The sequence below is a fragment of the Polypterus senegalus genome, chromosome 12, assembly GCF_016835505.1.
Source record: "Polypterus senegalus isolate Bchr_013 chromosome 12, ASM1683550v1, whole genome shotgun sequence".
Lineage (NCBI taxonomy): Eukaryota > Metazoa > Chordata > Cladistia > Polypteriformes > Polypteridae > Polypterus > Polypterus senegalus.
The window spans coordinates 36,271,327-36,298,258 of record NC_053165.1 but is presented as its reverse complement, the minus strand read 5'-3'; the positions used below and the strand labels follow the sequence as shown (position 1 = coordinate 36,298,258).

General features: G+C 45.5%; 1 pseudogene; it reads right to left on the bottom strand.

Annotated features, from left to right (window-relative positions):
• Positions 1–24,618, bottom strand: part of LOC120540227 — a 49,745-nt pseudogene extending 25,127 nt beyond the window's left edge.
• Between the last annotated feature and the right edge of the window lie 2,314 nt (positions 24,619–26,932).

Genomic DNA, 26,932 nt, shown 5'->3' with positions numbered 1-26,932 from the left:
CTTTCAGTAGAGCCCTCATTGATATATGTGGGTTGAAGCATTCAAAAGTTATTACACTTTTTCCATACGTTCCAAAATGTGGATAATGGATAAACCATAGGTCCCTCTAAAAAGCACCTGGACATGCCCACATAAAACTGGTGTAAAAATGTCATTTTTACAGGTATTCTTTTCAAATTTGAAATGTGAGTAGTCAACAAGTTATTCTGTTGGTACATAGTGTGTTTCTGTCCCCACCTACCTACTGCAGCTATAGAGGCCTTTATTTTCACAAAAAAACTTAGGCAAGAACAAAAAAATTCATTTTTTCTGTGAGTTCTAATGTGCATAACTTTTGATCAGTCACACCTACAGTGATTCTACTAAGGGTGAAACTAGAGAATATTACCTTTACAAAGAGACCAAACATGTGTTTATACTCCAGATAGTTCAATAACAGCAATGATTCTAATTTGGAGTGGTCAAATTACAAGCGATTTAGCAAAAATGACCCCGCTTGATAAGGGGTTTTAAGGGACTAGGAACTCCTGAAATTTACCAATAATAGCACACAAGATTATTTAAATTGGGCAGTGAGTAAACACACAATGAAAGACACAACAGTAATTTCAGGAAAAGCAACAGTAACTTCTATTACACCAGACAATCATAAGTACTTTAAAAAGATAAATGAACATAAACAAAATCTAACAATATCAAGAACGAATTTCTTTTTTTTTAAAGGAAAACACACAGTCCACACTCTAAAAGTCCGTCAAAAACAGAACTGGAGGATACAACCTTTAGTGGTGCAGAGTCCAGTTTGTGCACTGTTACCCCAACAATCAATCGTCCAACTGTCCACTGCTGCACTCTGTTCACTGGACGCTCGTTTCCCAAGAGAAGTTTTGTCCAATCGTGCAAATCCCTGTCAGCGTCTCTTTGTCATTCTTTTTCTCCACTCTGGGCTCCTTGTGTTGCTGTGACCTAGGCACACCTCACTTCTCGTCTGTCAGCTTTGCTCGGTCCTTTCATGCGGCTTCCCTCTCCCGCTGGACCCACAACCGTCTTCTTGTGGAGCTGTCTCTTCCTCCCTTGGGGAAAGTGTTGCCGTTCATGTCCCTCACGTCGCACCAGCCACGTACCCCAGTCTGCCAGTAAGCCCCTGTGCTCTCTGCGAGTCTTGGCAGTGTTCTCAGTGGACTGTCCCTCCCTTCCCTTCTCCTCCCCAGAAGCTTAAATCTCCTTCCATCCCTACCATTATCAAATCTGGACAAATGGATTAAACAATGACACATCTAAATTTCCTAACAATTAATGAAAATACAAGTTAACAAAATGTATTGTTACCAATCATGAATAAGTACAGATATGCTGATTAGAAACCAATAGCGTCAGACATGTAATCTCCAAGTTAGATAAATACACACATCCTCCAAGGAAGTATTGTTTGGTATTGTTTGTATACTCACCCAGCCAGACTTCAAAGTGGTGACTCCTTTAACAGACAGCAATACCTACATCCTGCAGACAACCCTGACACAATCAGTAACTGGATTATACAGGAAATCGAAAAACAAGGTCCCCTTCTGACAAGGATGTTCAGACTACGCTTGATAGCATTAGGGATCAAGACCTTAAATTAGAAGTGTGTTTTAGACCCACTAATGCAGACTATTTAAGTTTAAATATAAATCTTTTTAATGATATTAAGAAGGCAAGTTTTAAGGGGAATATTTTAGTAATGGGGGACTTAATTTGCCAGAATATTAACTTATGAATAGAATATATCTTATAAATTGTGGAGCATAAGAATAGGCGTTTTTAAGTGTAATCAGTGACTGTTTTTTAACACAGCATGTTAAAGCAAAAGCCTGTCTAGCTTTAGTATTATATAATAATCAGAATAGAATTAAAGGTGATTGACCTATTAGAATCTAAATATAATATAATATAAAATAATATAATATAATATAAAGTCAAGTCAAGTTGGGAAACATGATGAAATAACTCAGGATCCTGGTTGGCAACCCCCCATCCAGACACGTGGTCCAGTCCCACCCTCCAGAAATGACTCTCTATCTGCCACAGCCAGGTGTTACATAGGCAACCCCTTGGCCTGGTCCAGCCACTCGGGTCCCCAACAATGATGATCTTATCAGCTGGATCACCCTCGGGGAAATGCGCCACATGGCTGTAGTGCTGTAACTGACACTCCCTCATAATGTAGGTAATGTGCCTAATTTGGGATTCCATGAGCAACTGCTCATTCGACACAAAGTCAAACCAACGGTACCCAAGGATTTTCCGGAGAGACACATTACCAAAGGAGTCCAGTCTTTGTCTCAGGTCACTGGATAGCGTCCATACCTTACAACCGTATAGCAAGATGGGAAACATCAGGGCTCTAAAGACTTGGACCTTTGTCCTTTTGCATAGATATCGGGACTGCTACACACCTCTTTCCAGCGACCTCATGACCCCCCCATGCTGTCCCAATCTGTCTACTGACTTCACAGGAAGAGTCACCAGAGACAGGAATGCCACTGCCAAGGTAAGTAAACCTGTCAACAAGGTCGACACTCTCTCCGCAGACAGACACACGGCTGTGCCCAAGAGGTCATTAAAGGCCTGGATTTTGGTTTATATCCAAGACACTCGCAAACCCAGACATTCAGACTCATTGCTCAGTCTCTTAAGCGCCCTGATCAGAGCTTCCATTGACTCTGCGAAGATCACAGAATTGTCAACAAAGTCAAGATCCGTGAATCTTTCTTCACCAACAGATGACCCACACCCTCAGGACTCCACGACCTTGCCCAACACCCAGTCCATACAAACATTGAACAGAGTAGGAGCAAGAACACACCCCTGACAAACCCCAGAATCAAATGGGAAGAACACAGAGCTACTGCCTCCAATCTGCACAGCACTCACAATACCAGTGTATGATGCTGATATCCAGCATCCTTGCGGGGATCCCGCGAACCCACAGGATGTCCCACAGGGTAGCTCCATCAACTCTAACCACAGTAGTTCTTTAAAGCAACGCCCAACCATCATATATTAATGTGACTGCATAGTCTCACTTTTTATTTAACACTAGAATTACCAGAGCCTATGGAAAAACTATGCTAGGAGCATCGGCTATTCCATCCCCCCACCAATTTAGAACATGCACGAACTTCTCTCAGCTCATGCCTTGATTGAGTATCTGGGAGTGAAGTGGAGTTTTAGAGTGGAAATAATAGATCATTATTTGGAACACATGCATTTCATGTCTGTTCCGTTTCTACAGTAATCTGTGTAAACACATTGTTAAAACAGAAACGTTTTTTATATTCTAGTAGTAGATGACAAAATGTAGGCATAAACTATATAATGTATGAAGCCTGAAGTCCAAATATCAAATAAAAAGGTACAAATATAATACAACAATTGCGCTTTTATTCAAAAATATTACTGCAGAAACAAAAAGCCGCCTTAACATGCGACATTGACAGCTGTTTATTGTAATTACCTCCGTGGTTAATTAGAATCAGTTCCTGTTTGGGAATCAAAAGGTTGCGAGTTCGATCCTGCACCACTACTTTTTGAGAAGTAAACTGTTCTTAGTCTTACTATTTTAGAATAAAAGCATACATTTGATTTCGGTCTGTAACAGCCGGTGCAATTTATGATCCTTGTAAAGGTTAGCTTTTTTTTTTTATTCACTTTTCATTCTCTCAGTCACGTTCAGAATCAATCAATACGATCCCATCTGACACAGCTGTTTTCACATAAAGACGCGCTATAGCTCTGCAGTGTACCACGATGCATACTAAAGCCCCCCCAAACCAGGTTGCTGACACACAAACGCTGGCGAAGCTGCTTTCTTCGTATCTCACTGTCACTTGATTTTCTTTTTATTCAGTTTTATTGAGTGTTCCTGCCAGTCTATGCATGTTGCTGTATGCTGTTTCTTTTGTACTCCAGGACATGCAGAGGAAAGAATGGTAAAGAGCAGTAACTTCGGCGCTATATGCAATAATCAGACACTCCCCATCTGCCCGTTGTTTTGTTATACTTTTACACCAACATATGTTCCTGTGTTTGAGCATGCTCAAACTTGCATGCTCAAAAAATACACGTGTATTGCCACGAAAAGTACACGCTGACACTTCATTTCGCAAACAAAACAAGTGCACTTTTATTCAAGACTACCTGTATAACCGAAGAAAAAAGAAAGCAAGTTACAGTAGGCGATTGATACGACAGCTTGTATGGTGCAATGCTAAGAAGTGCTGATTTCCATTCCGGGCTATATAAAATCATCACATTCAAATATTAACAGTTCCCAGACACCCAAGGATCGTCCTTCCTACATTTACGACACGTGTACTTGTTGCAGTGCACACACATCTCTGTGCTATGGTTCCTATTACACTGAATGAGCACCTGACACTGTACTTTCTTCCCTGGGGGAAGGTCCTACATCAGAGAATTTCCAGTTCCTGCATAAATTCACACCCGATCTGACGCTGTTCGTTTTCAAATAATATTGCATTAGTTACTTTTCGTGGCATTACACGTGTATTTTTTGAGTATGCCCGTTTGAGCCCGTGACAAGGACCCCCCCAGCCCAGACTCATTGGGTTGGGTGTTCCTGACTGAGAGGTCATGAACCCAAGAAAGAGCATTGGCGTTGGTGTGAACATAATCTTGATGATGAATCAACGAGAACTTGTACGGCTGTAGATCAAGAAACCACCTGGTAACCTGTGGATTCGACTCCTTGCGCAGGACCATCCACTTTAAAGGTGCATGGTCCGTAACAAGGGTGAATTCTTGGCCCAAGTGGTAGTACCTCAGCTGTGTAATCACCCATTTGATCACCAAAGCCTCCCTCTCCACAGCCGCATACCTGGTCTCCAACAATTTCCGACTCAGGAACATGATGTACGATGATGATGTGTTCAACACCATTGACGCTCTGGCTCAGCACAGTACCCTGGCCTATGTCCAAAGCGTACGTCTGAATGAAACATAGAGAAAAGTTAGGTGCTTTTAAGATTGGTGCGGACGTAAGGGCCTGTTTCAAGTCACTAAATGCAGCACCTGTCTTATCAGTCCATTCCACATTTTTTGAGTCCCTCTTCCTTGTCAAATCAGTCAAGTGCGCTGCTCTCTCAGAGAATAGGGGCACAAACCGGTGGTAGTACCCCACTAAGCTGACAAAGGCTTGGACCCTGCTGCTTGGTACGCGGACTGGGCCATTTCAAAATGGCATCTACTTTGGAGCACTGTGGCTTCACGGTACCACGACCCACCAGGTAGCCTAAATACTTGGCTTTGTTTAATCCAAAGAAACATCTCTTGGTATTAATCCGAAGTCTGGCCTCACCAAGTATCCATAATACTGCTCGTACCTTCAGTGATTGTTCTGTCTATGTGCTGAAATAGATGACCACCTCATCCAGGTAGGCAGCACTATATGCATTATGAGGCCTGAGCACTCTATCCACCAGGCTGGAAAGTTGCAGGAGCCCTGTGTAATGCAAATGGAAGGACATGATACTGCCAGTGTCTGGTAGGGGTACTAAACACAGTCTTAACTTTTGTGGAGTCCGTTAAAGGAACCTGCCAGTACCCCTTTGTCATGTCAAGCGTGTTCAAATATTCAGCCTGTCCTAGCCTCTCGAGGAGGTCATCCACTCGTGGCATTGGATAGACATCAAACTGGGAGACTTGATTATGCTTGATTATGATTGCAAAACCCTCAACTCCCATCAGGCTTACTGGCCAAGGCGATGGGAATGGACCAGGGACTATGACTCTCCTCTATTACTTCTAGTTCTAGCATGTGTTTGATCTCAAGCTCCACTTCCATTCTTTTGGCCTCGGGAAGACAATATGGGCGTTCGCGAACTATAACACCGGGTTCTGTCTCGATATCGTGCACAATCAGAGAGGTCCTTCTGGGTGTTTCACTCACTACCTCTGGGACGGACAGGATAACTGTTTCCAGCTCCTGTCGCTGTCTAGAGCTTAAATTTGTAAAGTAAATAAGCTACTTATGTGAGCAAAAAGTGAGTTGGGCTGACCAGAGGAGGGATCGGGGTCCCCGTCCTTCCACGGTTTCAGCATATTTACATGATAAACCCGCTCGCTCCACTGACGATTAGGCCGTTTCTCTCCTTAACTTCATATGGACCTAGCTAATGTGCTAGTAATTTAGAGTGGAAGGAAGGGACAAGAATCATGACTCGATCTCCCAGTTGGATTTCCTGGAGAGACATGCCTTGGTCATAATATCAGACCTATTCTGCTTGTGCCTCTTCCATGTGACTTTTAAGAAGAGGTCGAATTCTACCAATTCTGTCACGTAATTGTGCGATATATTCTAATATATTTGTGGAGGGAAGTGCCTCTTCTTCCCAGCCTTCTTTTAAAATATCCAATATCCCCCGGGATTGTCGTCCATACAATAACTCAAAAGGTGAGAACCCTGTTGAGGCTTGTGGAACTTCCTGATATGCAAAAAGGATGAGGGGGAGGAGCTTATCCCAGTTCCTTCCATACTCGCTGATCACCTTACGAAGCATTTGTTTGAGAGTCTGATTGAATCTCTGTACCAGACTATCCATTTGAGGATGATATATCGCAATCTTTAGATGCTTTATCTTGAGAAATCTGGCCGTTTCCTTGAATGTCTCTGAGGTAAAAGAGTCCCTTTGTCCATCGGAATTTCCTTAGGGATCCCAACTCGTGCAAAGACCCCTACCAATTCCTGTGCAATGGCTTTAGAAGTAGCTGAGGCCAACGAAACAGCTTCGGGATATTGTTTCCTTTGGAGGCATTAGCTCTCTGGAAATGTGTTATTTTGAAATTGCGGCATATTAAGTAACTAAACAATATAATAATATGACAGAAAAGGCGATATCCCTCCAATCGTGATTACCACGGTATAAGAATCACATGAGAAAAATATACTTTAGCTTACATTTACTGACGTTTTTTACGCGGTTACAGACGGGAGGCCTATGACAAACTCTATCCAGGTGTGGGAGTTTGGATCTACGCAGTCTGCCATTTTTCATCACCATGCTGTGAGAGGATTTTTGGACGGAAGTCCAAACAGCTTCAAAGGGTTTGGCTGTTGTCTAAGCCTTTTATACTGTCTGCTTCATGTGCTGGTCTTCTCTGGTCTCCCAACAAGGGCTGGTAAGGACTGAACTCCTCCTCCACAAAATACAGGAATAACATAATGCCTACATGCCGGTTCTCATTCTCCCAACAAGGAAAGAAGATTTTGTACTGACAGAGGACATAAATACTATTCTGTGTTTAGGCTGAGTATACGATCCTCCAGTTGTCTTTGGCTATCTAATCCAATGCTTGGTTGGCAATTCTAAATGCTGAGCCCCTGTGTGCCAAACTTAGCATGCACATGTGAATGGATCCTTTAACAGTGTTCTCCAGAGACTGTGACATAAATATTAAAGAAAAATGTATTATAACAGATATTTGATTGCATAATCCACAAGGACTAAAATATACTTGTGTCCTCAGGCTGAAGGTTCTCTGGGTCCGACTATGTCTACCCCGATTCTTTGAAATGGGACATCAATTAGGGTAATGGGAATGAGAGGAGCACGGTCCTTCCTAGGAGTTTGTCACAATTGACACTCTGGACAGGAAGTGCAAAAGCGATTAACCTCCTCATTGATTCCCAGTCAATAAAAGCAGAGCTTAATCCACTCCAGAGTGTTTTTGGTGCCGAAATGGCCTCCTAGAAGGTGGGCGTGTGCCAACTCACAGACATGCCGTCGGAAGGTCCGTGTGATTAGCAGCAGCTTTTGCACCTCCACTCATGCTCTGATACCCGATACAAAAGATCATTCTCTAAAATAAAGTGGGGATCCTGTGGCATGGGCTGATGAGTGCAGTGGCCATTGACAAGGATAACTGCATTTTTTATAAATTTAAGGGAATTGTCATTCCACTGTTCCCTTTTAAAAGAAGTCAGTGTTTCTCTAAATTGATACTGTAGGATAGAGAGAGGGTCAGGAATGTGGTTTCCTCCCATTCCGCCGCGACGTTGGTTGATGACATGTCAGTTCGCGACAGTCTGGGATTCGCCACGTCACTCTGGGGGACCTCTTCGTCTCTCTCCACTGGTTGGTTACACAGCGTGGAGGCAGCTTGAGATGGTTCATCTCAGCCTGTAATTAGGTCCAAATTTGACTTGTTATGAGTGTTATGTGTCCAACCATTTTTAATATTAGACCAGTCTCGCCCCAGTATCACCGGGAATGGTGGGTTTGGAAGGACCACCACGGTTAATTTATTTAGCGATCCTTTGCAATTGATAATACAGGTGGCGGACCTGTACCAGCGGATTTCTCCGTGGATGCAGGTTAGACTGGTCTTATGCTTTAACCACTGTTGTGGTAGCACAAACCGGCGGGCACCAATGGAAATGTTGCTGCCAGAATCGAATAAGGCTTCGGTTTTATACCCGTGTAAAATTACCTCCCCTGTATGTGGGGCCGTCAGAGGATTCGTCAGAGCACACCAACCTCCTCTCTCTCTCTCCTTGCACTTCCCCTTGTTCCAATGTATGTAGCATGCCCACGAACCCGGGGACTTTAGCACAGGCTCAGGTTTGTAAGGGAGGGGCAGAGACTTTGGGACATACTTCTTCTGTCATCCAATAAAAAGTCATTCTGCCTTCCCAGATAACGAGTCTGTCCTGGGTTTTTCATTGAGTACTGCAAGTTCTCTCATGTTTGTAAATGTTCCCCACACTCGCTGGGTGACATTACTCGGGAGACTGGTGAGAAATAGGTAGCAGGCCACCTGCTTCACCATTTGTAGGGCAGTATTCTGGTATGGCCTTAGCCACTGCCCTACATACTTCCACAGAGCCAAAGCCGATGACTGGGTCAGCCAATCTGGGTCGAAATGCCATTCTTTTAACTTAGCCACCTGCTGGTCTGGGGATGCTCAATATTTTATTGAGGCCTTGGCCTTACTGGGGGGAACTGCTCTCCCTTCCGAGAGAGCATAGTAAGCCCCCTTCGCTCCCCCCATAGGGACCAGCCCAATCCTGTGTACCTCTCCCAAACACTCCCCATGTTTTTTATTCTGCCCGGTTATGTATTTTGGGAGCAGAGCCTGTACCTGGCCTTTCCGAATCCTGGTACGTACCACCCACTCGGCTATGGTACTTTACCACCTGGTTACGTTTCAGGTTCTAACCCCTTCTCTTCTGAAATCCATTAATCCTGCTGGCAACGCCACTGTCACAAACTCGACCAAGAGCCATAGCAAGGTTTGGGGCAGCCACTGTATATTGTTTCCTGGTTGCAGAATTGAAAAAATGATAGCACTGAGGTGCATGATTCAGAGTCCAAAATAGAACTGAGGGAATAGGGGAAAGGTGGCGGCTTTTAAAGGTCAATATAGGAAATGACATAAGAGGGGCCGGACCCGGAAGGATCTTCATCCATAGGCTTGGACCTGGAAGTAACGTCAAAGGGGTCGGAAGCAGACTTGACGTCATCTGGACCAGGCAGAATTTCCCTTGAACAGTCTCTAGAAAAGCGAGTAAAAGAGTCAATGCACTCTGCTACATCCCGGTCTGGCTTCAAATTACTCTCATTCCAAGCCCTTTAGCTGCCTCCCATGCTCACGGTTGTGACAACATTTATACCAAAAATTTTTGAATGTTTCTTAAAAAGTTTGAAGAATCTGCGCTCTAAGCTTGCAGCAGGTTTTTCATTAGGTGTACGTTTGACAGACACAGTACTGCTGCAATAAAAAACAGTTCTGTGCGTCACAGCAAGCATCTTGCAGGAGGCAAGAACAATTCCTAAATGGGGCACCAGCTCATTGCTACCACTGCTCACCATGCTCCCACATGTTCAACACATGTGTTAATGCATTTCATCATAAAAATGATATCAAGTATACATTGTAGTATTCTATAAGATGTACTATTCACAGGGCTGTAATATCATGAATTTAACATATTCTGTGTGGCGAATGGCGATCACTGCTTGCACACTCCTGTCTGCATAAGAGAAAGCCTGTTCAAGAAGCATGTAGCAATTAATTACTGAGTCAGGGAACATATAGAATACAAAGCATTAAATGTGCTACTTTATAATGGGATTTGAGAAATTCAAATTCGTTCACGGTAGATTCAACCTGGCCCTGTTGATGTCACTTCCGGGACCGATGCTATGGAAGAAGACCTTGCCGGATCCGGCCCCTGTGATGTCACGTCCAGGCTCGAACCTATGGCTGAAGACCTTCCTGAGCCCGACCGCTTTGATCTCGCTTCATGTCTTCCCCTTTAAAAGCCTCCACCTTTTCCCTATTCCCTCAGTTCTGCTTTGGACTTGGTTTTATGTACAGCAGTGCAATCATTTAAAACGTCAATTTGCAGCCAGGAAGCCAATTATATGGGTGGGTGCCCCAAACCTTGCTATGGCTCTTTGTGGAGTTTGTGACAGTGGCGTAGCTGGCAGGATGGAATGGTCCCGGAGGAGAAGGGGACAGGGACTGCAATGTACCCAGCTTGGAGCATACCGGGGCCGAGTTTTCAGGCAAGGAGGGTGTCCCGTGGTTCGGAGACACCCGGCACGCTTGACTAGGCAACCTAGGCAGGCCAGGGAGTGTGCGGGAGGGGCTCACAGAATTGGGCTGCTCCGGAGGGGGGAGGCAAAAGGGGCTTATTATACTCTCTCGGAGGAGATTGCCTGCCTTCCTGTGAAGCCCGAGCCCCGATTTCCACCTAGGGGTGCCCCAGACTGGCAGGTGACTAGAGTGGAAAACTGGAGGTTCGACCCAGAGCGGCTGACTCCTCAACAAGCATGGTCCTTATGGGCAATGGTAGGGCAGTGGCTATGGCCACAAGAGAACAAGCCTACCAAGTAATAAAGCAGGTGGCCTGCTACCTGCTCTTGAAAGCACTACCCTGTGGCTTCACCCAGCAGGTCTGGAGTAAACACTTTAAGAATGTGGCAGAGCTCATAGAGCTCATAGAAACACATAGGACAGCCTCACAATCTGAGGGAGCAGAACTGTCTTTTAGTCGAACTCGACCGGAAACGTCCCAAAACCTAGCCCCAAACGACCCCACCCCCACCCCCACCCGTACAACCTAGAGCTTGTGCCGATGTTCCTGGAGTTGTGGGTGCCCAAACCACTTGGGAGTGAGAAGGAATGCAGGTGGAGGGGGAGGAGGGGTTGGTGTGCACTGACTAACCCATTGGCAGTCCCACACACAGGTGCGGTGATTGTAAATGGGTATAAGACCACAGCTTTATTCGATTCCGGCAGCAACATTACCATTGTTGCCCACCGGTTTGTGCTGCCGCAACAGTGGTTGAAAATTAACACCAGTATAACCTGTGTCCACGGAGAAATCCGCTGGTACAGGTCTGCCATCTGTGCCATCAGTTGCGGAGGATTGGTAAAAAAATTAACCATGGTGGTCCTCCCAAATCCACCACACCTGGTGATACTGGAGTGGGACTGGTCTGAAATTAAAAGCGGTGAGACACATAGACAGGGATGAGCTGTCTCAAACTGCTTCCATGCCATATACTCAGCCGGCAGAGAGAGAGGAAGTGGCCTTCCTGAGTGATGTGGCAAACTCCCGGACTGTTGCATCCGGATACGTCATCCACGAGTACTGAGATGGAATGGGAGGAAGCCATGCCCCTTGAGGTCGGCCTGGACCCTCTCAGAACTTTTGCACTTTCAATTTAGAAAAACACCGGCTTCTTTAAAAAGAGAACAGTGGAATGACAACTCCCTTAAGTTTGCCAAAAATGCAGTGGTCCTGGTCAACATCCAGTGCATTCACCAGTCGATGCCACAGGGTCTTCACTTTGTGTTGGAAAATGACCTTCTGTATTGTGTAGCAGAGCATGAGGGACAGGAGAGACAGCTACTGCTAATCCCGTGGACCTTCCGGTGGCAGGTCTGTGAGTTAGCACACGCCCACCTCCTAGGTGGCCATTTGGGCACTGACAAAACCCTGGAGCGGATCAAGCTCCAATTTTATCAGGAAGTTCGTTGCTTTTGCACTTCCTGCCTGGAGTGTCACTTGTGACAGATTCCTACGAAGGACCGTGCTACTCTCATTCCTATTCCCCTAATTGATGTTCCCTTTCACAGAATTGGGGTTGATTTAGTCAGACCCCTAGAGCCCTCAGCCCGAAGACACAAGTACATTTTAGGCCTTGTGGATTATGCTACTAAATACCCCGAAGCTGTTCTATTGCGCTCAGCCACTTCTAAAGCCATTGCATGGGAATTAATAGGGGTCTTTGTGTGCGTTTGCATCCCTAAGGAAGTCCTGACAGACCAAGGGACACCTTGCTCCTTAAAATAAAGCATTTAAAGACTGCAGTATATCATACTAAAACTGATGGTTTGGTAGAGAGGTTCAATCAGACTCTCAAACAAATGCTTCGTAAGGTGATCAATGAGGATGGAAGGAACTGGAATCAGCTCCTCACCCTCATTCTCTTTGCCTATCGGGAAGTCCCACAAGCCTCTATGGGGTTCTCCCCTTTTGAATTATTGTATAAGATATTAGATATCTTAAAAGAAGGATGGGAAGAAGAGGCTCTTCCCTCTACAAATATATTGGAATATATTGCGCAATTACGCAATAGATTTGGTAAAATTCGGCCCCTCCTTAAAAGTCACATGGATGAGGCACAAGCAGCACAGGTCCAATATTATGACCATGGCACGTCTCTCCTGGAGTTACGCCCAGGAGATCGGGTCATGGTCCTAGTACCTACCTCCCACTCTAAGTTGCTTGCCCATTGGCAAGGTCATTATGAAGTTAAGGAGAGGAATGGACTCGTCGACTATTTGGTGAGTCAACCCAATCATCGGCCGAGGGAGTGGGTTTCTCATGTTAATCTGCTGAAATTGTGGAAGGACAGAGATCCCGATCCCTCCTCTGGTCAGCTCCGCTCACTCTTTGCTCACACGGCTAGCCTTAACTTCGGTCCGAATTAAGTCTCAGACAACAACGGGAGCTGGAAACTGTTATCCTGTCTGTCCTGGAGGTAGTGAGTGAAAACCCCAGAAGGACTTCTCTGATATTGTGATATTGTGACAGAGCCCGGGGTTATAATTCGAGAAGGTCCGTATCGTCTTCCAGAGGCAAAAAGAGCTGAAGTGAAGCTTGAGATCAAGCACATGCTGGAACTAGGTGTAATCGAGGAAAGTCATAGTTCCGGTCCAGTCCCATTGTATTGGTTGCTAAGCCTGACGGGAGTTGGAGGTTTTGCAATGACTTCCGTCGACTTAATTTGATGCTTATCTAATGCCATGAGTGCACAACCTCCTGGAGAGGCTTGGACAGGCTCTATATTTAACCACACAGGACATGACAAAGGGTTATGGGCAGGTTCCTTTAATGGACTCCATGAAGGCTAAGACCACGTTTAGCACCCCTAGCGGACACTGGCAGTATTGTGTCTTTACATTTGGGTTACACGGGGCTCTGGCAACCTGCCAGCGTCTGGTGGACAAAGTGCTCAGGCCTCATAACTCATACAGTGCTGCCTACCTGGAGGACATGGTCATCTATTCCAGCACATGGATGGAACACCTACAGCAGGTAAAAGCAGTATTGTGGACACTTGGTGAGGCCGGGCTTTGGATTAATCCCAAGAAATGTTTCTTTGGATTGAGCGAAGTCAAGTATTTAGGCTACCTGGTGGGTCGGGGTACCGTGAAGCCACAGTGCTCCAAAGTAGATACCATTTTGAAATGGCTATGTCCACGAACCAAGCAGCAGGTCCAAACCTTTCTCGGTTTAGCGGGGTACTTTCAGCGGTTTATGCCCTGGATTTCGGAGAGAGTGCTGCTCTTAACTGATTTGACAAAGAAGAGGGCCCCAAACATTGTGGTATGGGCTGAAAAGACAGGCGCTGCATTTAGTGACTTGAAGTAGGCCCTTACATCTGCACCTATTTTGAAAGCACCTAACTTTTCTTTACCTTTTATCCTACAGATGGACGCTTAGGACACAGGCCTGGGGGCAGTGCTGAGCCAAAGCGTCGATGGTGTGGAACACCCCATCATGTTCCAGAGCTGGAAACTGTTTGGACCGGGAGTGGCTTTTTGACCTCCAGCCATACAAGTTTTTGCTCATTCATCGTCAATGTTCTTTCTCGGGTTCACGACCTCTCGGTCAGGGTCACCTGACCCGATGGGTCTGGGCTGGGGAGGGTGGGTCTTGTCATACACGTGCGCATGCGAGGCAGCTATAGGGATTGAGTAAGGGCAGTTCAGAATCATGCCAGCATGTGGCAGAGTGCACTGACTCTTTTTCTTCCTTGCCTGCAGACCATTCACGGGAGATTCAACCTGGCCTTCTTGATGTCACTTCTGGGACCGATCCTATGGAAGAAAACCTTGCCGGCTCCGGCCCCTGTGATCTCACTTCCTGTCTTCCCCTTTAAAAGCTTCCACCTTTTCCCTATTCCCTTATTCTGTTTTGGACTCGGTTTTGTGCACAGTAGTGCAATCATTTAAAACATCAATTTGCAGCCAGAAAACCAATTATACGGGTGGCTGCCCCAAACCTTGCTATGGCTCTTTGTGGAGTTTGTGACTATATATTTTAATATATATATATGTTGTGGTCCATGGCCGGCTTTGTATCCCAGCCAATACCCCCAGGCTGCCAGATGGAGCCCTGACAGTGGCATGGAAGGTCTCCGAATTCCAGCGGAGCCTCATGGACATTGTAGTTTTTATGGACAGCCCTGCTGGATACCATGGGGGCCACCAGGAGCCGCTATAGGGAGGCTTGGGGAGTGTTATTTGCCCTATGCCCCGGAAGTAATTCCAAGTCATATGAACGGAAGGAATGATGTACTTCTGGGGTGAGAAAAAAGGACTTTTATCTGACCCGGAAGTGATAAGGAATTATGGACTAAAGGATGAGAACACTTCTGGTTCGGGTACTATAAAAGGACCATGGGAACTCCCAGACAATGAGCTGAGCTGGGTGGTAGGAGAGCAACGCGTCTAGGAGAGGAGGATTGTGATTTATTATTATTGTATTGTGGTCAATGAATACTGTAGAGTGGAGGGGGCTTGGTGCACATTATTATAATAAAAATATTTATTATTGCTCTTTTACCTGGTGTTTGGCGTGGTACCTGATTGTTCGAGGGAGCGATAGCGCCCTCTACCACTACAATATATATATATATTTATTGTCACAGACGACTGGGGTTCAGGGACGCCTAAATGGACCGTAAGGTCATTTGAATAGCTTCTGGGCCACAAGGGGGCAACCGCCCTGGAGCAGGAGAGGACCACAGGAAAGTAGAAAAAGGGTTCTGGACTGTTTGGACCAATGGCCACCGCTAGGGGGCATCTTAAGCCTCCTAGAACCTGGGAGAACATTACTTCCGCCACACTTGGCAAGATGACGGAGGAACCTGCCAGGGATGCCCGGAGTGCTTCCGGGGCAAAGGGCAGCACTTCCGCCACACCAGGAAGTGCTGCCGGAAGATCGTCATCAGCTACCTGGAGCACATCCAGTCGGGAATAAAAGGCGCCGCCTCCCAGCAATCTGTCGGGAGTGTGGTATAGTGTGGTGTGGTGTGGTGTGGTGGACTATGTTTATTTATGTTAAATAAATGTGTGGCTTTTATAAAGATATGGTTTCCGACTGGTGGTGTCCGGGCAAGTCTCATTATATATATATATATATATATATATATATATATATATATATATATATATATATATATATATATATATATATATACATACTAGGGGGCTTCGCTCGCCAACCCCCGTTATTGTTTTTCCGGATACACACTCTTAAGATTTTTTTTTCTTTGAATTGTTGCTATTTCATTAGTTTCACTTTTATTTCAAATCTTCAGTAAAATCAATATTTGGAATCTTTCGAGTCCCAATGTGCTGAATCTTTTTAATGAGGTCAGTAAGACATGTGTTTAATGACTTTGTACCATAATTTAGAATAGGTTTCTCTGTTTGGAATTTCAGCACAGACAAAACGATCTACATCATGAGCAGTTAATATTTTTTTTTGCAAAGTAACCAATAAATGCATGTGAGGTAAACTCCGTTTTTGAAATTCTCTTGACTTAAACTTCAAAGCCTTACAATATTTGCATACTTGTGACATATCACCTATGTCCATATATTCGATCTCTTTTCGCCTTTTCATTATTTCTCCAAATAATAATTTCTCTTTCTTTGTGCTAATGCGATATTTACTTTGTTTGTTTTGACACTGTCATTTTTTTCTGCTTTCATATTCTTTATCTTGCTCTGCATGTGTTTCTACAAGTCTTTTGAATTCCATTTTTCATTATCTCTAACCTGCTCTGCATGTGTTTGGCCCCTTGTTTTTTAAGCTCTTTATGACATTTTACTTTGTTTTCTACTCTGTCTTTTATTTCTGACCTCGCTTTATCCTGCTTTTGTTTCAATGACACCTGGTCTGTGGTGATTACTTTCCCGTTTTCAAGTAATAATTTCAATTTGTTTGCACTCCCGAGATCTGTACTTTCTTTTTTTATACTTTCTAATGTTCCTACTTTCATATTCTTTAACTTTTTTCCACATGTGTATCGCGCCAACATTTTTTTTGCGCCTTTTGAATTCCACTGCTTTCATAAGCACTAACCTGCTCTGCATGTGTATAGTGCCAACGTCCGGATTGGGTGTGCTTTTTTTTTCAATCACACTTGTTCCGGGCTGATAATTACTTATCATTACTTTCATAATCTCTAACCTGCTCTGCATGTGTATAGTGCCAATGTCTGGATTGGACGTGCTTTTTATCAATTCGACTTGTTCCGGCCTGATAATTACTTTCCTTATTTTCTTAATTTGCACCTATATTATTCTTTTTCTTTTTTGTCTCTCCAACGCTTTTGAGTCTGTTTTCTCCACACTGCTTTCTGCCTGTGTACAGCAGCTATCCTTTTGCCACTTCGCATCTCTGTCGCTCGCGTTGTGAAGGGGCTGGGATGAGAGGGTGGGGCAAGGGTTAGTTTGGCTGAACACACGCTAAGGAGAAGCATTCTGATCATCTGCAGGCTTTTTGCTGCTGGCAAGCTGCGTGTTTTGCTTGTCTCTTCTCGTTGATTTAAGAGCTGGGAGCACATGAAGCATGCCTGCCAACAGCAATCCAACAACTGCTAGGTTATATGTCCGTGGACCTGTTTTAAATGATGTCTCACCTCCTTGTCTTGTATGACATTGTAAACACAATACTTGTCCTTTATTTCCAGCTCCGGGCGTGATTAAATCTCTTTCTCAGGACGTATAATGCTGCTCGCGTTGTCAAGGGGTGGGGGGCAGCTGAATGCATGCTAAGGAGGTGCCATCACGCTGCTATACGTCTTCCGTGCTGTACTCTGCCCTCCATCAATCGGACCTAACATTTAAAACCAAAAAGGCTTAACCTGGCTAGGATGCTACAATACTTTAAAATTTTATTGGTTTCATATTCTTTACCTTTCTCTGCATGTGTATCACGCCATCATTTGTCTGAGCCTTTCAAATTCCACTGCTTTCAAAATCTCTTATCTGCCTTTTTTTCTCTCCAACGCTTTTGGGTCTTTTTTCTCCCCGCTGCTCTTTCTTCTTTCGTTGATGTTTCATCTAGAACGCATTGTCCTTATATGCTTTATATGTGTTGAGAGCACATGATCTGTGTGTGCTATGTCCCTTTACATGACTGAGAGTTATTTGATATTGTTTGCGTCTCGTGCGTCTTTTAAGTGTCTTCCGAGAACTTCCAAGAAGATCATATATCGTTGCCCTGCTTTTCTTTTATATATATATATATATATATATATATATATATATATACACACACACACATACATATATATATATACATATATATATTGTAGAAGAAGCTCAAACACAGACAGATACTGAGACAGCCAGAAGTCCCAAAACACACCTGCTCTTCCTTTAGAGCGCACAGTGCACAAAGCACCACAAATAGCTGACAATCCTCTTTTTTCTCTTCTTCTTTGCCAACTCCACTCCTCTCCTCACAAGCTGTGTTCTCTGCCTCCCGACTCTGGCTCCCCGAGTGGAGTGAGACGGCCTCCTGTATACAAGCTTTCCCTGGGTTCGTTGCCTACCTCATGGATCCCATATATATATTGTGGATTTGAACCCGGACACAGACAGGCAAACATCTTAATTTCACCCAACACACGTTTATTTTACAAATATTTACAAGTTGACCTCACGTGCACCCCCAGTGCCTCCAGCACCGATCCCCCAAAGTCCAGGCCACACAGTCCTTCGTGCCTCTCTCTCTTGGCCGCCTCCAGTCCTCTCTCTAGCTCTGTCCACTTCCACCCGACTTCTGCCCTCGAATGAAGGTAGGCGGCCCCTTAAATAGGAACCCGGAAGGGCTCCAGCTGCTTCCCGGCACTCCTCCGTAGCCACGCCCCAGTGTGGCGGAAGTGCCGGCTGCGCGCTCGGAAGCCGTCCGGTGTCCCCTGTCATCTTCCCCCCAGCACTTCCTGGTGTGGCGGAAGTGCTGGGCTCCAGGGATATTCAGGCACCGGGGCGCCACCTGGCGGTGTCTACGGGTCCCTACAGGGCTGGGCTTCTAAGCCCTGTACCCGTGGCCCCCAACACAAGCCCTCCTCCGGTCTTCCTGGGCGTCCCAGCTGGGCTCCAGCCCCGGCCGGATGCCACAATATATGTAGTGGAATAAAAGACCAAATACTCATAAAGGTTTGGGGTGATTAGCCCTGTATGCTGCAACAAAAAAGGTCAAACAATTGCCACAAATCATTAGACAAAAAGGGATGAGTGGACGGACATTTTAAAGAGCCAGATCGGAAATTAAGAACGTGGAATGCTGGGAAGGCGTGGTGGTGGATGGGTAGTAGGCATCAACAGTGAGGGACCAGAGGATAGAAAGGGACCTGAAAGTGTCGTTCTCTTAAGTGTCCAGGTAGGATTATGGTGGTGGTGCTTTGTCTTTTCTACAGAGAAAGAGAGAGAGAGGTTAGTACCCCGCCATTGCCCCCTGGCATAACTTGTTGCGATGCGTTTCGGGTTCTTAAGCTGCTCCCCATGCGCTCGTGCGTGACAATATATGTATGTATATGACTGACTGACTCACTGACTCACTCACTCACTGACTCATCACTAATTCTCCAACTTCCCGTGTAGTTAGAAGGCTGAAATTTTGCAGGCTCATTCCTTACAGCTTCCTTACAAAAGTTGGGCAGGTTTAATTTCGAAATTCTACGCGTAATGGTCATAACTGGAAGCTATTTTTCTCCATATACTGTAATGGAGTTTAGCTTGAAAGCCGTGGGGGGGCGGAGTTTCGTGTGACATCATCATGCCTCCCACGTAATCACGTGAACTGACTGTCAACGCAGTACGTAGAAAACCAGGTAGAGCTCCAAAAAGCGCTGAAGAAAACATGCATTATATAATTGAGAAGGCAGCAAAACAATAAGAAGTGAGCGAGTGACATATACAACCATATTCATGAGTGCTGCTACTTCGGAATCAAAGCACGGTGTAAACCTAAAGTTTAAATTAAGTTCATAGACACGCTGCTGGCGTTTGTCATTCCACGGCTAATGCGGGATACAAGTTTAATGAGAGGACGCAGGATATAAACGAAAGTTTTGATCACTTTGTAACTAAGTTAAAATTGCAGGTGAAGGGCTGTGCTTATGCAGATTCCGAGAGACTGTGTTTGTGGGGTGATTGACAGTTAAGGCAGGTGGGGAAGTCACGTCATCATCTCCCCTCCTATTCACCTCATTTCGGTCTGAGCTGAGCTCCGCAGCTAACGCAGTCTTACGGAAGTGACTTTGTGACACTGCTACCAAATACTCACAGAAAAATCCACAAGTTAATACACACGCTGTCTCTAGAGTTTCTCCACACTGAAACCTTCAGGCACTACTTACAAAAGGTTACATTGACAATCGTGTTACGTTATTTTTAAAATGTTTCCTTTTCTTAGCACAAGCACAGCTGAGAAGCTTCGATGCATGTGCTCCATAACGTTAAAAAATAATGCATTTAATCACACTTTCAATTCCAAGCAAAGGGGAACTTCTGTCAATGCATGATTTTCTGGTACACCAATTACATTGATCAGCGCTTCCCGATTCATTTTACCCTCGCACCCCCTTGGTTTGAGAAGAAGTATGAAAAAGTATGAGGTTAACACAGAAAAACAGATCACCAATTGAATCTTTATGAATAATCGATTCGCCATCAATAATTGTTTTGGTAAAGCCATACTCAGTGTAATCCTCCTTCAATTTTATAAATTTTCCGCCACTAGCCATGATTAAATGAACGGTAAAAAAGTAATAGTGAAGCGAGGGTGACTTATTCAGGCAGGCAGGCGACAGCTCAATAGCTTGAATTTGGATATAAGTAGGTTCTATTTAGTCGACAGAAATATGTTTTTTAGGGATGGAAGTTGAATTTAGTTTTTAAATTTCTATGGTAAAGAAAAAGTTATGCAATGATAACTAAATTTAACTATATAAAGTCAAAACTTGTGTATATAAAGTCATTCCCGAATATATAAAGTCAAAACTTGATTATGTAAAGTAAGTGCTGGAATATATAATGTCAAAACTTAAATATATAAAGTCAAATTCGGAATATATAAACTCAGCTCTGGAATATATAAAGTCAAAACTTCAATATATAAAGTCAGCGTCGGAATATACAAAGTCAGCGCTGGAATATCCATCCATTTCCCAACCTGTTGAATTCGACCACAGGGTCACGGGAGTCTGCTGGAGCCAATCCCAGCCAACACTGGGCGCAAGGCAGGAACCAATCCTGGGCAGGGCACATGCATCATTTTCAAAGCATTAACCGAACTGTGTTTTTTTAATTTATTTTTCTTAATATGGGCGGCACGGTGGCGCAGTGGGTAGCGTTGCTGCCTCTCAGTTAGGAGACCCGGGTTTGCTTCCCAGGTCCTCCCTGCGTGGAGTTTGCATGTTCTCCCCGTATCTGTGTGGATTTCCTTCCACAGTCCAAAGACATGCAGGTTAGGTGGATTGGCGATTCTAAATTGGCCATGGTGTGTCAGCCTTGGTGTGTTTGTGTGTGTCCTGTGGTGGGTTGGCACCCTGCCCAGGATTGCTTCCTGTCCTGTGTTGGCTGGGATTGGATCCAGCAGTCCCCGTGACCCTGTGTTCAGATTCAGCGGGTTGGAAGATGGATGAATACATTTTTGTTAACTTAGTTCAGTTCAGAGTCGTTTCAATCAATATATTTTGACTTTGACTTTATATATTCAGGAATGAGTTTATATACTCCGATGTTGACTTTATATAACCAGGAATGACTTTATAAATTCTGACGCTGACTTTATATATTCAGGTTTTGACTTTATATATTCCAGCGCTGACTTTATATATTCCGACGCTGACTTTATATATTTAGGTTTTGAATTTATATATTCCAGCGATGACTTTATATATTCCGACACTGACTTTATATATTCAAGTTTTGACTTTATATATTCGGGAATGACTTTATATATTCAAGTTTTAACTTTATATATTCCAGCGCTGACTTTATATATTCTGACGCTGAATTTATATATTCAAGTTTTGACTTTATATTGACTTTATATTTACCGACGCTGACTTTATATGTTCAAGTTTTGACTTTATATATTCTGACGCCGACTTTATATATTCAGAAAATCAATGTATTTGCCTGTTTGGCACCCCATAGTATATGTGTGTGTATATATGTACACATGCATGTATATATATATATACATCTATATATATATATATATATATATATATATATATACACTCACCTAAAGGATTATTATTAATGCAATTATCTAATTAACCAATCACATGGCAGTTGCTTCATTTAGGGGTGTGGTCCTGGTCAAGACAATCTCCTGAACTCCAAACTGAATGTCAGAATGGGAAAGAAAGGTGATTTAAGCAATTTTGAGCGTGGCGTGGTTGTTGGTGCCAGACGGGCCGGTCTGAGTATTTCACAATCTGCTCAGTTACTGGGATTTTCACGCACAACCATTTCTATGGTTTACAAAGAATGGTGTGAAAAGGGAAAAACATCCATTATGCGGCAGTCCTGTGGGCGAAAATGCCTTGTTGATGCTAGAGGTCAGAGGACAATGGACCGACTGATTCAAGCTGATAAAAGAGCAACTTTGACTGAAATAACCACTTGTTACAACTGAAGTATGCAGCAAAGCATTTGTGAAGCCACAACACGCACAACCTTGAGGCAGATGGGCTACAACAGCAGTAGACCCCACCGGGTACCACTCATCTCCACTACAAATAGGATAAAGAGGCTACAATTTGCACGAGCAAACCAAAATTGGACAGTTGAAGACTGGAAAAATGTTGCCTGGTCTGATGAGTCTCGATTTCTGTTGAGACATTCAAATGGTAGAGTCAGAATTTGGCGTAAACAGAATGAGAACATGGATCCATCATGCCTTGTTACCACTGTGCAGGCTGGTGGTGGTGGTGTGATGGTGTGGGATGTTTTCTTGGCACACTTTAGGGCCCTTAGTGCCAATTGGGCATCGTTTAAATGCCACGGGCTACCTTCATGACCACCATGTACCCATCCTCTGATGGCTACTTCCAGCAGGATAATGCACCATGTCACAAAGCTCGAATCATTTCAAATTGGTTTCTTAAACATGACAATGAGTTCACTGTACTAAAATGGCCCCCACAGTTACCAGATCTCAACCCAATAGAGCATCTTTGGGATGTGGTGGAATGGGAGCTTCGTGCCCTGGATGTGCATCCCACAAATCTCCATCATCTGCAAGATGCTATTCTATCAGTATGGGCCAACATTTCTAAAGAATGCTTTCAGCACCTTGTTGAATCAATGCCATGTAGAATTAAGGCAGTTCTGAAGGCGAAAAAGGGTCAAACACAGTATTATTATGGTGTTCCTAATAATTCTTTAGGTGAGTGTATATATATATATATATATATATATATCTTTTCTTTTTACTTCTCCGCTGCCAAGTGCGGGTATTTTGCTATATATATATATATATATTGTGGAGCCGACCCGGACACAGACAGGCGGACATGTTGTTCATCAAACCACCACACGTTTTATTTACAACTATTTACAAATATGGTCACTCAGACCCATTCCACTAGCGCACAAAACACCCCAAACACAGTCCTGGCCACAAATGCCTCTTCTTTGGGCCGCCTCCACTCTCCTCTCTTGCCTTGTCCTCCTTCCACCTCGAATGAAGGGAGACGCCCCCTTTTAAACATGACCCGGATGAGCTCTAGGTGCTTCCGACACTTCCCCGTTGGCCACGCCCCAGCGTGGCGGAAGTGCCGGCTGTTCTCCGGCAGCTCTCCGGGTATCGTCCTTATTCTTCCCTCAGCACTTCCATGCCCTCAACCCGTGGCCCCCAGAGCAACCAGGAAGGCGGCCCCCACGTGATCCAGGGTGGGCCTTGACCCTCTTCCGGTCCCTTATGGCGTCCCGGCCGGGTCGTTGCCCCTGGCATCCCTGACAGTGCCCCACAGCCAGCGAAGACCACTAGGGAAGAGCGACCCGTCCCACGAGGGCAGCACAGTCCCGAAGCGGGTCCTACTCCAGGACAGCCGGGGTCTGGTCCTGCTCTCCAAGCAGGGATAGGGGCGGAGACGCGGCCTGAGCACCATCACCTGGTGCTCCCCTGTGCCTCGCACAGGTTCCGCTCCCTCCTCTTACCGGCACCCTGGGGCCCCCTCGTTTGGCACCCCCTCCGAGGCCTCCGCGCCCCTTTGGTCAGAGTCACTCGCTCCCTTGCAGCCTGCACCCGCACACCAGCAGAGAGATCCCTCAACAGACGGTCCGACATCTGAGGGCAGGTCCCCAACGAAGGTGGTCTGTCCCTGCAATAGAGAAAAACACGGGGCAGAACCGCTGCCTAGGCACCCTTCCTGTGCCACGCACTGGCAGCGTTCCCCCCTCCATTAGGCACCCCGGCACTTGCCTGTTTGGCACCCTTTCCGCGGCTTCCATGTCCCTCTTGATGGTGGAACCGCAGGCACCGCCTGCGCTCTCTCCGCCGGCCTCAGGGCGGCCAGTACCCGGACGCGTGCAGCCAGCACCGCGTCCCAACATATCGGAGGAACCGGCACTCAGCCTGCCATTCCTCCTGTCACTCTGGGATGCCCTGACGGTTTGAGACTCCTTACTACAAAGAAAGAGCCTCTTTCCCGTCTGCGTTCCTACAGTGCGGCGCGAGACCGTGGCCGGCTCGGGGGGGAGGGTGCTAGGACCCGGGGCACTCAGCAGCCCGTGTCTAGGCAGCGTCCTCACGGACTCCCCCCTCGCCGCGCGCACAGCTCGTTGCGCCTCACCCACTGTTGGTGGGCCGCTCACTTGGAGCTGATATTTGGCATCACAGCCATGTTCAGCAAGCCCTCCCTCATGCTGTACAGGGATGGCGAAACCTACCTTCCCCGCCGTGCCGTTCCGGCTGGAGAATCCAGAGCTGCGCCTTCGTATTGCTACTTGTAGCTCCTCTATGGACGCAACTGCCTTCCTCTCCAGTTCCTCCATCTCTGCCCGGAGGGCACGTAGCACCTGGAACAGCCGGCAAAGACAGGAAGTTAACTGACACGGAACCTACCTGTCTGTCAGCCTCCGACGCCGGCCACTTCCTGTTGGCCTTCTCCTCCGGCATTGGGGCGCCTCCTGGCGGTGACCACGGGCCCCTACAGGGTGGGGCTTCAATGACCTCAACCCGTGGCCCCAGAGCAACCAAGGCGCCCCACGCGATCCAGGGTGGGCCTTGCCCCTCTTCCAGTCCCTCACGGCGTCCCGGCCGGGTCGTTGCCCCTGGCATCCCTGACAATATATATATATATATATATATATATAGATATAGATATAGATATAGATATAGATATAGATATAGATATAGATATAGATATTGTGGCACCCGGCCATATACTCTGTGGCGAACGGAGCAGATGCCCAGAAGTACAGGAGGAGGGATTGCGTTTCATCCAGACCACGAGGGGGCAACTGGGAATCACGGGAAAGGAGCATGGAAGAACGTGGTCCCCGCCAGGGGGCACCCAGATGCCTGAGGAGCCCTGGCCGTCAGCACTTCCGCCACACCTGGACGTACTGGGGGTTAGACCAGGGACACCCGGAGTGCTTCCGGAGCACAGCCGGCACTTCCACCACACCAGGGAGTGCGGGCAGGAGTTCATTGGGAGGCACCTGGAGCACATCCAGGTGGATATAAAAGGGGCCGCCTCCCTCCATTCGAGGGCTGGAGTTGGGTGGAAGAAGGACAGAACTTGGAGGAGAGGAGTGGAGGCGGACTTGAAGAGAAAGGCATTGATAAAAGGCCTGGACTTTGTGGGTGCTTGGTATGGGGTACTGGGTTGTGTGCACTGTAAATATTGTACAGATGAATAAACGTGTGTTGGTTGGTGAACTATCTGTGTCTGCCTGTCTGTGTCTGGGCTGGCTCCCACAACACACATACATATACATATATTTACTAGGTGAAACACCCAACGTTGCCCGGGAGGAAAACACATTTTTTTTAATTGTTTGAGAAAAACGTAATTAAAAAAACACAACTTTTTAAAATAAAAATAAATTAACAAGCAATAAACCTGGGTTCGATTACCGGGTCCTCCCTCTGTGCAGTTTGCATGTTCTCCCCATGTCTGCGTGGGTTTTCTGCGGTGGGCTAGCACCCTGCCCTGGGTTTGTTTCCTGCCTTGCACCCAGTGTTGGCTCCAGCTACCCCTGTGACCCTGTAGTTAGGATATAGCATGTTGGATAATGGATGGATTAATAAAGACTCACTAATGTGCTTGTCTTGCAGTGTTATATGTATGTTATCATTCAGTTGACGCTCGGAACCAGCCAACTGTTTTTAATTTGAAAAGCAACAGGGGCGCATTGGTTCTCAAACATAAAGAATGCTGGCAGTCACCTCCAGTTCGCCCTTGTGTTTTTTTTAATTGTTTGAGAAAAACATAATTAAAAACACACAATGTTAAAAATAAAAATAAACTAAGAAACAAAGACTCACTAATGTCCTTGTCTTGCGGTCTTGTATGTATGTTATCATCTAGTTGACGCTCGGAACCAGCCAACTCTATTTAATTTGAAAAGCAACAGGGGCATGGTGCTGCTCAAAAATAAAGAATGGAGGCAGTCACCTAGTATATACTAACTGTGTAAGCCCATGCTGTTAAAAGCACAAGATCCTAGAAAGTATTTAAAACGCCAGAAATACTCTGGGCATCTCTCTGCTAGAAGGATTCATGTTGCTGAAGTGATTGCATCGTTTTGTGCATTAACAACTAAGCAACTGTCTTTCCTTTTGCCTGTGTACTGGCCACGGTTGTGTATCCTCGGAGATGGAGCCCTCACCCCGACTCTATGTTTCACTTCCTGGCCTGACAGACACATCCACCTCCACGCGTAGAATTCTATTTAATTTCAAAAGCAACAGGGGCGTAGTGGCGCTCAAACATAAAGAATGCTGGCAGTCACCTCCAGTTCGCCCTCAGGTGGTCATTCCGAGTGTCAACTGGATGATAACATGCATACAAGACCGCAAGATCACCCCCCACCCTACACAGAAGGGGGTGGGTTACGGCTGATTTCACCCTACAGTATTTTTAGTCAACCAATGAGGAACATGTGCATTAAGTTTCCTCAAAATCGCTCCAGCCATTCGGACGTGATGCTGAAACATACATACACACATTGACTTTTTTATATATACATTTACACACATACACTGTGTGCACAATTATTAGGCAAGTGAGTATTTTGACCATATCATCATTTTTAATGTGTATATTCCAACTCCAAGCTGTATTAACTTGAATGCTTATTG